The sequence below is a fragment of the Vespa crabro genome, chromosome 2 (genome assembly GCF_910589235.1).
Source record: "Vespa crabro chromosome 2, iyVesCrab1.2, whole genome shotgun sequence".
In the NCBI taxonomy this organism is placed as follows: domain Eukaryota; kingdom Metazoa; phylum Arthropoda; class Insecta; order Hymenoptera; family Vespidae; genus Vespa; species Vespa crabro.
The window spans coordinates 3,985,400-3,997,899 of record NC_060956.1 but is presented as its reverse complement, the minus strand read 5'-3'; the positions used below and the strand labels follow the sequence as shown (position 1 = coordinate 3,997,899).

The window sequence follows — 12,500 nt, the reverse complement described above, 5'->3', positions numbered from 1 at the left end:
GGGCACAGACACCTCTCGATCTTACTCTCGTATAGCTTATGTGACGTATGTACATGGAACATGGTCACGATCGAACGCGTGCGTTCCGACGATAAATTCGTCCAGAAACTTTGGATCTTTGCCAGGATGGATATTTAAAATTCCCCACGGTCCTCCGCGAACCTACGCTCTTTTTTCTTTTCTTCCTTCCTACCCCCTCCCCCTCCCCTCCTCTCCCCTCACCAATCCTCTTCTCTCACTCTCTCTCTCTCTCTCCCTGTCTTTTTTGAACTCGTTAACGCGTCCGCGTTCTCCGTCATTCCGCTTTGTTAGATCTATAGATCCGATAGAGATAGGAGCGGGAGGGAGTGAGAGAGAGAGAGAGAGAGAGAGAGAGAGAGAGAGAGAGAGAGAGAGAGAGAGAGAAGTCTGTCACGACGAACACGACAATCGATCGGAACTATTCGGGCAACAATTCGACCGTGACGAACGATTATGGCCTCAATTTTCAGTACCTATCGATTTCTTGTTATTTCAAAATTTCGAGTATTCTATATCCAATAATTCGATTTATTTTGTTTCTCGATTTGGGATAGATATTTTGTATATTTCGAGAGAGAGAGAGAGAGAGAGAGAGTGTGTGTGTGTGTGTGTGCGAGAGAGTCGATGACCGTGGCTTAATAAGAGCAAGAGAGATAGAGTAATAGAGAGAGATAGTGAAAAAGATAGATAGATAGATAGATAGATAAAGAGAGAGAGAGAGAGAAAAAGAGAGATCATTGGCATTAAACAATCCAAGGATATATATATATATATATATATATATATATATATATATGATATGTATATTATAGTGTGGTCACTATGTTTTTTTCAGACACTTCCGGTTGTGCGACAGAAAATAAATATTTTAAACGAAAACTTATTCGTGCTAGTTCGTCAGCAAATTGTAAAAATGAAAATTTCAAAAATACTGCTTTGTTTTCTTTCGTTTTTGTTAATTTTTTCTCTTCTCTTTTTTCTTCCTCTTTTTCTTTTTTTTCTTTAATATAAAAAATGGCCGTAATCATCATCATTCTCTTTAAATCGTATCATATAACGTTTTCTATGTGATTTTGTGGACGATGTTGTTCAATGTTGTTCAATGATTTATTGAGAAAATCAATGTCACTAATTAAATAAAAAAATCCTAAATGAAATATTCTATAAGGAATACGAATGGAAAACGTGGTATTTAAAAATATTGGCACGATCAGCTCACGTTCAATGAATACCGTATCATTGTATAAAGAAAATAATTTTTTCAACAGATTATTGAATGAATGCAAGTGTCTACATAATTGAATTTTGATCTCAAAGTCCTGTAGAAAAACATTCAGCTTTGTCATTTCAAAAAGATACAGGTGATTTTGATTTATAAGAAAAAAAAAAAAAAAAAAAAAGAGCAGAAAATGATCGAAATTATTTTCGCAATTCGTAATTTTATATTATAATTTCTTGACAATCAAGGGAAAAAAAATTATTTTCGAGACTCATGATTTTGTATTATAATTTGTTGATGATCGAGTACCAATCGAAAAATGAAAAAGAAATTATTTTCAAAATTTGTAATATCGTATTCTAATTTATTGGCGATCTAGTATTGATTAAAAAAAAAAAAAAAAAAAAAACAAAAAAAAACAAAAAAGCAAAAAAAGAAAAAAAAAAGAAAGAAAAAAGAAGGAATCAAAGAATGGAAGAAAGGTGGAACATTTTTTCACCGAGAAGTGCCTGAAAAATCATGCTTTAAGCGAAACACCCTGTATAACGAGGTGTAGTCCACATTTTGCAACTGTTTGAAGTTGCAAAGAAGATTATTTAGAAAAAAAAATTTGCGCTTCTTCGCTCTTCTGAGTCGGTTACAAGGTGCATGTAAACACTTTTTTTACCCGTGACCTTTTCGAAATATGAAGGTCGAGTTACGAAGCTCTCTTTCTTCTTTTTTTCTTCTTTTTCTTTTAAATGGATATCTATAATTTTTTTTTCTTTTCTTTTTTTTTTTTTTTTGCATATTTATATAACCACGGACATACGAATAAATTATTCGCAAATGAAGCAGTTAGTATATTTTGACAAGTTGCGAGAATATTATTAGCAGACCGACGATTTTTTTTCTTTTTTTTTTTTTTTTACCCCTCTCAAATCGTGACGTGAGAAAGCACTTTAAAATGCATAAGATCACGATTATCTCGCGAACAATTTATACCAGTAATTTTTTACTTGGCATTATGACGTTGATTGCAAACGATCGCTGTTGTGTATAATAGATGAAAAAAAAAAAAAAAAAAGAAAAAAAGGACAAAAAAATGTGTATCCATTTAAGAAAAACTACGTTGACCTTCTTAATTGAAAGAGGTCAGGAATAAAAAAAAAAAAAAAAAAAAAAAGAAAAAAAAAAGAAAAAAAAAATATACAAGATAAGAAAGAAACAAAAAAAAGAACAAGGAAACAAAAAGGAAAAGAAAGATAAAAGAAAACAAAAAGATGTTCACATGCATTTTGTAATTGCGACTTTGGAACGATGTAAAATTCTTTCTTCTTCCTTCCTTTAAACTTTCTTGTAACTTCAAAGGAAAAAAAATTTTTGCGTGATATTTGCTCGGACATTTGCCTATGGACTTCATTCAGTATAATGATCGTTCGAATCAGTCGAAAATCCAAAGTATAAGAAAAATGATCAAACATTATTATTCGTCGTAGGATTTTAAAATCGCAACGTGAGCTCATAGATCTTTTTTACTTTTTCTCGAAACTATTGAACACTATTGCGTTACAGCACTCACGGATTATTCGTTTGTTTCATCGGATTACACGAATACATAGATAGAGATAGAGATAGAGAGAGAGAGAGAGAGAGAGAGAGAGAGAGAGAGAGAGAGATCATTAATTTCGGAATGTTTTAACTAATCCGAGATAATCCAGCGATTTCGAGGATCAACGAAAATCAAGGATCCTGATTCTAGAAATGGAACTTGGATAGAAAGATAAAAGAAAAAAGACACAAAATAATACGAGAAGAACTTTGGAGAAGAAGAAGAAGAAGAAGGAAAAAGGTAAAAGAAAAAAGATAAAGAGTAGGATTAGCAGGAAATCCGGTTAAATCGTAATCAAAATCACGTGTCGAAATGATCGAAAACTCTCGATTATCGTTCCAGATCTTGAACTCTTTGAAGAAGCACGTTACCTTACGAAAAGTTTATTATTCTTCCGTGCATGATCCTGACCATCGGACTCCTGGTCCCTCTTTGAAGATGGCAGCTTTTCGTTGCACCTCTCTTCTTGCCACTTTCTTCAGCGTTTTAAACTTTTACACACACACACACATACAAAATTCGGTGCAACCAACCAATCTCAAGGGAAAATGTTAGACATGTTTTACCTCTTTCTCTCTCTCTCTCTCTCTCTCTCTCTCTCTCTCTCTCTCTTTCTTTCTCTCTCACGTCACGATTATTTTTCTTTAAACTTAGCACAGCGACTACGCAGACGTTTCTTTTCTTGAAAATCAAAGCAAACGATCCTAAGGTATTTCTATGAATTTCTTTTATTTTTTTTTCTGTTTCCCCTACCTCTCTTATTTTTCCTTTTTCTTTTTTATTTCTTTTTTATTTCTTTTCTTTTCTTTTCTTTTTTTTTCCACGATATCCACTCGCGTACTTCCGAGAAAGTTGAAATATGAAAAAGAAAAAAAACAAAAAAAAAAAAAAAAAGAAAAGAAAAGAAAAGAAGATAAGAAAAGGAAACAACAACAAAAAAAAAAAAAAAAAAAAAAAAGAAAAGGAAAGAAAAGAAATTAATCGTACCGACGGATTTTGGATTGACGTTAGAATTATCGTTTATTTTTATTACCTTAATATCTATTTTAAACAATCGCCACGAACGTCCTTACGTATCTCTAAGTATTTTCATTTGATCGATGTCAAAGTCGTCGTGTTGTTTCGTCGAATTTCTATTTTCTTATTCCGAGTTGGTGGACATCGAAGTCAAGGAAGATGTGCATTCTTGGCAAACTCTGTTTCTCTCTCTCTCTCTCTCTCTCTGTCTCTTTATTTCTCTGTCTCTTTATTTCTCTTTCTCTTTCTCGAATACGGTTAACGATATCCCACGAACATTGAAAAATATCGAGAAGTTTTTTCGAAGATATTTTTCAATTTGTTCCGTACAGTTTAAGGTACAATGCACTTGGCCAATCAAAACAAATTTATTTCCTTTCTTTTCTCTTTCTATTTCCTTTTTCTCTTTTCCTCTTTTCTCCATTCTCTTTATTTTCTTTTTTCTTTCTTTTCTTTTCCTTTTCTTTTTTTCTTTTTTAATCCAGGTACTTAAATGAAACTTTTTTCATGAATGAAAATTTGCATACTCGATGAGAGTTCCCGTACATTTCTCCCTCATCTTTTATTTACTCATAGTATCGAAGAAATACGAGTTCCATTTTTTGTCGTTTTTCTCTTGTATTTTTTACTCTCTTTTTCTCTCTCTCTCTCTCTCTCTCTCTCTCTTTCTTGGTTAACGATATGCTATGAACTTTGAAAAGTATCGAGTTATTTCGAAAGTATTTTTCAATTGGTCGATACGATTTTAACACTAATTCATTGGCCAGTCAAAACAATCTTTTATTTTCTTTTGTCTTTTCTTTTTCTCTTTTTTTTTTCTTTTTTTTTTTTTTGCTTCTTTCCCTTTCATCTAGATACTTAAATAAGACTTCTCTTTTCATGAATGAAAATTAGCATACTCGACGAGAGACCCCGTACATTTTTTTCTTATCTTTTATTTACCCGTAGTGACGACGAACACGAGTCTCATTTTGTTTTTGCTTTTTCTTTTTTCTTTTTTCATTCTCTCTCTCTCTCTCTCTCTCCCTCCTTCTCTTTCTCTCTTTTTCTTTCTCTAATTATCTCTCGTCCTCTCTATCTTTTTTTCTTTCTCTCTCAATGGCGAACCTCTTCAACAACCTGGGTCACACAACCGGATCAACGGGTCAGTTCCTACGTTTATATATAGGGTGTTTAAATCGAACAGCACGAGCGGATTTAACTATAACGTGACGACAAGGTCGTCTTCAGTTTGTCACAATATCATTTCTCACGTACTAACGTGTCGCCTTATCACTTCTCACAAAAAACCACCCTTCAATTTTTTCCCCCTTAGGATAGTTGTTTTCCCATAGGGTGATATCTTTCTTTTCTACCACTTTTTTCTTTTCCTTTTTTTTCTGCTTTTTTCTTCATCTTTCTTCGTTCATTTTTTTTTTGTCTTTCGGTTCCCCCTCCCTCCTCCCCTCTTTTTTGTTCTTAGACTTATGTAAACACTCGATCTATGATAGCAAGGAATCATCATGTTATTATTACAAATTTCAAAATCATAAAGTAAGTGCAATTGAGAAGGCGCGGGAATGGGGTGAGTGGGTGGGGGGGGGGAAAGAAGGAAGAAGAAAAGTCATGAATTTTTTTTGTATAATTCATCTATCATCTCTTTTAAGTTTAAAGTAAAATCATTTTACTTTAGGGCTTTAATTATCCGTTTACTTCGTTTTAACAAAAATTGTGCGATGAGAAAGGAAAAAAGAAATTATATAGATAAGATATTTTTAACTTTTTAAAAAAATGAAATTGATTTTTTGCGTTAGAGCGAGAAACATTTCTTTTTTTTTTGTAAATAAAAATTTGCGCGAATGAAATTATTCTCTTGCACAAGCATAAAGTATAGTGAATATAATGTGAAACGTATGATCTGATGTAATGAAGGAAAAAAAAAAAAAAAGAAAAGAAAATAAATAAATAAAATTAAATAAATAATTAACGATCAATCGACGAAATAAAACTTAACGAATAACAAATATACGAATTATGTTTTGCGAATTATGCGCGCGTTTGAAATTAATATTAAGAATTGTTGATTATTTGTTGATAAATTTTTTTATTTTTCTTTTTTTACGATTAATCTATCGATCGATTGAATTATTAAAATCGATAAAACAATCGAAATGAATTTCAGATCGTTCACATAATTCATATCTCTATTTCCGATTGGTTTTTACTGGGAAGGACTCTTGCTATCGGTCAAAAAGAAACAGACACAGGATTGGTTCGTTCGTCGGAGCAAGTTTTAGAATCTGCCGGAACAAATGGGTTATCGATTTTCGGATTTCTTTTGAAAACGATTACGCCGGAGGGACTTGCGCGTGTCTACTAGTCTATCCAAGTATATGTATGCCTATATATACATACATAGATATATACATATATATATATACATATATATAGATATATATACATATAGATACATATATACGTAAACTGATGTACCAGCGTAATGTAAGCTTCTTTTCGAACCATATTTTTGCTTCGAAAGATATAAAACGCGTCTACAAAGAGAATGCGATTTGTCGAGAGTTACGAGAAAATAAAATGCTCTTATATTGATCTTATTTAGAAAAATGGAAAACCTATTGATGCATCCCAACCGTTATTACGAAGAAATAAAAAAAAAAAGAAAAAAAAAAAGAAAGAAAAAAAAATAGAAATAAGGATTACGCGTAAATATTACAATGAATTGATTCGGAAATAAATATATAATAAGAATAATGATATAATGAAACGGTATTTATTTATAAATCGGCTTAAATGTATTTATCTACAACTTAACCCAAGTATATTTGTTACTTATTTTATTGAATCATTTATTAAAAACTTTAGTACGATATAAAAATATTTATTTATATATAAAACCAATAAATATGATATTTTATAATGAGCATATTTTTAATTTTATTATTTTTCAAGGCTACGAAATGAAGTAAAAGAATTCTTATTTATAATTTTCGAGATGTGAGACTCGATAAATAATTTTTTTATTTATATACTTAATGAGAAGAGCAAAGAAATTTTTATTACAATAAAACGATCTAATAAATATAATCACTTTTCAAATATGAATTTACAATGTAAAAAATTTTTCATACGTCGCGTTTGTGATATTAAATGAAATTAATTCAAAAAAAAAAAAAAAAAAAAAAAAGAAAAAAAATAACTTATTGCAAAAATTATTTAATCAAATCGATCCAACAAATAAATAATAAATAATATATAATACGTATATTGAAATAATTTGAATAGTCGATCAAAATATCAAATATTTTCATAGAAAATATTAAATATAATATAGGATATAGAAAGAAGAATGATTGAATATGCACGCGTTAATTGACATTAAGATGGCTTTCGTAACGTAATCTAAAGAGATAACTAATAATAATAATAAATAAATAAATAAATAAATAAATAAATAAAAGAAGGAGAAAAGCTGAATCTCTCTCTCGGGGCAAGTGACATCCTTGGGGCTAAGGGTCGTAGGCTCTGCCAAGTCTAAAGCGTCACTACGTCGTGTGAAGTCGGCAAAATCTATTTCTAGTGCGGCCGATAAACTCGAACCGAAAGACGCGATGCGATGCGACGAGACGGACCGGGTTCGTGAAAAGGAGGGCTGCCTAGGTGGTCTTCCTTCTACTATGTGTTCGTCTTTACGAATTCTACGTGCACAAGAATCTCTCTCTTTTTCTCTCTTCCTCTTTTTCTTTCTCCGTCTCTTTTTCTCTTCCTCTTTCTCTTTCTCTGTCTATTTTTCTCTCTTTCTCTTTCTCTGTCTCTTTTTCTCTTTTTATCTTTCTCTCTCTCTCTCTTTCTCTCTCTCACTCTCACTCTCTCTCTCTCTCTCTCTCTCTCTCTCTCTTTCTCTTTGTCTGTCTGTCTATCTGTCTGTCTGTCTTTTTTTTTCTCCTTTTGCTACATCATCCCCAAGAGAAATCATTGAGTAAGAGACGATCTTTTTCATTTGAGAATTTATCAGAATTTTATTGTTAGAAAATTAATCATTATTTTGTATTTGAAATTTTTGTTTTCTTTTTTTCTTTTCTTTTTCATTATAATTTATCATAACGAGTGTCATATGTAATTTAAAAATAATTTTTATTATATCACAAGAATAACATTTTTCATCATTAAGACATAAACTAAATTCCATTATAATTACTTTTGTTAGTATGATATTAGTATAATTATACTGGTACATACGTTGTGATAATTGAATTATTATTTATATCGATCATATCGTATTAAAGTGCTATGAAAAAAGGAAAAATGATATAACTCTTTAATTGTGTAATAATAATGATGAGTATTAAACTATAACGTTGAACTATAACACTTTTTAACATCATTAAACTGTAATAACAAATTATAATACTTAGTACGATATAAAAATTATATCTAAAGATTAACTAATATTACAATTTTTGCATTTTATAATCTTTTTGATTATCACAAACAATGAATAAGATTATGAAATTATATAGAATCGAATCGATGGATTGAAATTTATAATGTTTCCCAATATATATAACATATGTTATATATTGTTAATATATATATATATATATATATATATATATATATATATATATATAAATATATGTATACAGGATAAAATTGTGGAATAACATGTCTTATATATAAAGCTTTGTCATCGAGAAAATTGATTATAAATATTAATAAACGTATGGCTATGTTAATTCAATAACAATCGTCGTTAAATCACTCGTAAATATAGATATTACATTATTCTTATTTACAGATAGTTAATATTTCTTGTTCATTTTCTAAGGAAATAAAGTCTTACGTAAAGAAATGTTATTCAACGATTTCGATTTATTTTCTTAAGTATTAAATCAGGCCATCTTGTTATCGTAATACTGCTTCGTTACAATACAATTTATCCGTTGACTTTTATGGGAAACGAGAGAACAGAAAGAAAGAGAGAAAGAGCGAAAGAAAGAGACAAAGAGAGAGAGAGAGAGAGAGAGAGAGAGAGAGAGAGAGAGAGAGAGAGAGAGAGAGAGAGATAGAAGAATCTCTCGAATAAGCAAATTCGATATTCCCGTCTGGAATGTTTATCTAACTAGAAGAGAGAGACGAAATAGAACTGGAGGGGCTTTAGTTGGGTTGTGGGTTGTTGATGGTGTTTAGTATGGGTACAAAGGGGGGGTGGTCGGTGGTTGGGTGTGGGAGAAATGGGCTTTCGTGTAACGTCCGGAAAAGTATTTAGTGATTAATCTTTTCTCAGTTGACAGAAAACAATGTTTTCCTTCTAAACTGACTAACGTACAATGGTAGAAATAGTACATTATTCACGATTACGATAGAAACGAGATATCCGCGTGGGATGCCGTTTATGATCTACCAAACCATATCTAAATCGAATGTCGTGTACGCTAATTGCTTGACATTCGAACGTTCCTCGGTCGAGTTAATTAGTTAGATCCGTGCGTAAATGCAATGACACTAATGACGGAGCCGTCGTTTATTAGAATAAACGATTTCATCCGGTTATCTTCTAGATATAACAGTAGAAGAAATTAGATTTCTTGGCTTCTATTCATTGAAGTAGGACACTCTGGCTATAAATTTATACGACGTTTACTTCGTTATTATCTTGTCGCGATACATATACAAAGATTTTTCTTTAGAGATAATAAATTAAATTTGTATCTGTTTGTATTCTTTTCTTTTGATTTTGCTTTTTCTCTCTCTCTCTCTTTCTCTCTCTCTTTTTTTTTTTTTTTCTTTGAGATAGTTCGGTTTTTTTCGTTTTATTTCTCTTCTCTCTCTCTCTCTCTCTCTCTCTCTCTCTCTCTCTTTCTCTCTCTCTTTTTTTTTTTTTTTCTTTGAGATAGTTCGGTTTTTTTCGTTTTATTTCTCTTCTCTCTCTCTCTCTCTCTCTCTCTCTCTCTCTCTCTCTCTTCCTTTATTTTCTGTTTTATTTATTTATTCTTTTTTTTTTATTTTTCTATTCTTTATTTTCTTTCAAGTCGATTATTAGAATTTTTCTACACGATTTTATATTTATCCGTTCAAAATTGGAAATGGGTTCAATCAACTTTTACTTATAGTTTATTTATAGTTTGTATATTCAATCGCACCTGTCAGCATAGAGATAGAACATTTTAAATATAAACAACTAAATATATTTTAGTACGAACGAAATTGACAAATAAAGTTTATTCTTAATATTGTTTCTTCTTTTTTTTTTTTTTTTTCTCTTTCAGTAAAAACATCTAGTTTATTAATAAACCATTTATTCGAGTGTCCTATTACGTGTATATCATATTTTGTAAATAGTTAAGAGATTCACGATCTAATAAAAGATCAATATTTTTTTTTTAGAAACACATTTTATTTATTAATAAACAACTTATTTAAGTGTTCCATCATGTGTCTCTCTTTTTATTGAAACTTACGAGGTTCATAACATAATAAAAAATTACTTTTTGTTAAGTGCATCTGTCGTTCATTAATTAACGATCTGTATGAATATCTTACTATATATATATATATATATATATACATATTTTTTTGTAGACATTAATGAGGTTCATAACTTAATAAAAAATTACTTTTTTTCTTTTTTCTTTTCTTTTTTTTTTTTTTTTTTTTTTAGAAACAAATTTCATTCATTAATAAAGAACTTATTTCAAACGTTTTACCATATATATCTTTTCTCGTAGACATTAAAGGGAGAAGATTAATCAAATACTCATTCTATATTTCCATTATTATAATATTCCTTTTGTAATGTATTCTTTTCTTTAATATATTCCTTTTTGTAATTTGCGAAATTCAATCAAATAAAATAAACTCACTTTCATCCTCCCTTCCCTCTCTCTCTCTCTCTCTATATATATATATGTATGTATAGATCTCTCTCTTTCTCTTAGCGATAACCAATGTTCAATAAACTCGCGTTAAGTATTTACAATACTATGGATTAAGATTCTTAAGTAGCTTTAATTTCGTTCGATAACGTCCTTTAGAATGTCCAGGTAGGTACGTAAGTAACGTCACCATACGTGAGGAAGATCCTTAAGCACGCCAAGCAGTTTGACGTTCGCGAGTATGACATTTCTAGCGGATTCTGGACCGCTATTACGAGACTTGCGGTGCACTTGAAAGTCGTCGTACATATTAATATCTCGACATGAATGTCGAGCATGCGCTAGTTCTATGGGTTCTCCTTGAGTATTGCTGCTCTCTCTCTCTCTCTCTCTCTCTCTCTCTCTCTCTCTTTTTCTTTCTTCATTTCTTTCTTCTTTTCTCACTTCATCAATCATAACTCGTTTTAATTTCTTTGGAACGTCGAATGACACGACTTCCGATCATTCTATTCTTAATCGGGAAGAGTAGAGAAAGAGTGGGAGAGACAAAGCATAACGAGATATATTAGAGAGATAGAGATAGAGATAGAGATAGGGAGAGAGAGTGAGAGAGTGAGAGAGAGAGAGAGAGAGAGAGAGAGAGAGAGAGAATAATCTTGGCGATGTCAGTCGAAATCGGAGAAAACGTTTATTTCAGTAATTCGACGAACATCTTTGAACGTAATGCATTTTCTCGGAGAGACATTTTTCTTCTTGTTAATTTCACCCGGTGTTAATTTTAATTCATAGCTGTCATTTCTTTTTTTTTAAATTTTTTCTATTTCTTCTTTTTTTTTTTTTTTGAATAACTCATTGGGACGAATTTTCTTTTGCCTTTTTTCTTTTTCTTTTTTTTTTCTTTTCTTCTTTCCTCTATAGAGGAGATTATATTATGCCTTCGAAAAAAATCTATTATCTATCTAAATATAAATCAATGATTTGTAAAGTGTCATTCCATCGTATACTCGAAGAAATGAATTTTTTCTTAAAGGGTCAATTTTTCTCTTGTAGATTTCTAATTGATCAGTGTCATTACTTGAACTTGTCACGAAATGAATTTTCTCGAAGGACTCTACGGTAAATTTTTTATTCTCGAGTGTCATTATTAAACTCGTTGAAATGAACCTACTTCTTTTCTTTTTCTTTTTCTTTCTTTATTTTTTTTTTCTCTAGAGAAGACATTCCTCTCTCTCTCTCTCTCTCTCTCTCTCTCTCTCTCTCTTTTACTCTCTGCAATATTTCTTGTAATATAAATCTTTAATTCATAAGTGCCATTCCATTGAATTAGATCAAATGAATTTTCTTGAAATGACATTTTTCTTTTGTATATATATATATATATATTTAATTATTTATATTTAAATTTAGTGTCAATCTTGAATTCGACGATGTGAATTACGTTAACTGTTTGAGGGACACGATTTTAAAGAGAATAAAAATTCAAATTGTACAGAAATATTTTTGCAACGTGAATTTTTTCCTTTTTTAATTTTTTATTTTTTTTTTCTGTATATACCGAATGAAAGACTATAAATAAAATATTAATTATGTATGACTATGAGTAAATTCAATTTTTCAAGATGATTTAAAATATATCCAATCGTGTGCGAAAAGCTAAAGCAAAAGTATAAAACCGATATTTATGCCAAACGAAATTTTAAAGAACGCATTTTCATTTGTAAATTTTGCGAATATATTCATTCGTAAAATATCCCTAGTAATGTCGTCCTGTTTGTTTTTT

The 12,500-nt window shown here is 30.4% G+C and overlaps 1 protein-coding gene across 13 annotated transcripts in view; it reads left to right on the top strand.

Annotated features, from left to right (window-relative positions):
• Positions 1-12,500, top strand: part of LOC124421721 (potassium voltage-gated channel unc-103) — a 150,116-nt gene that overhangs the window by 14,251 nt on the left and 123,365 nt on the right. The window lies entirely within an intron of this gene.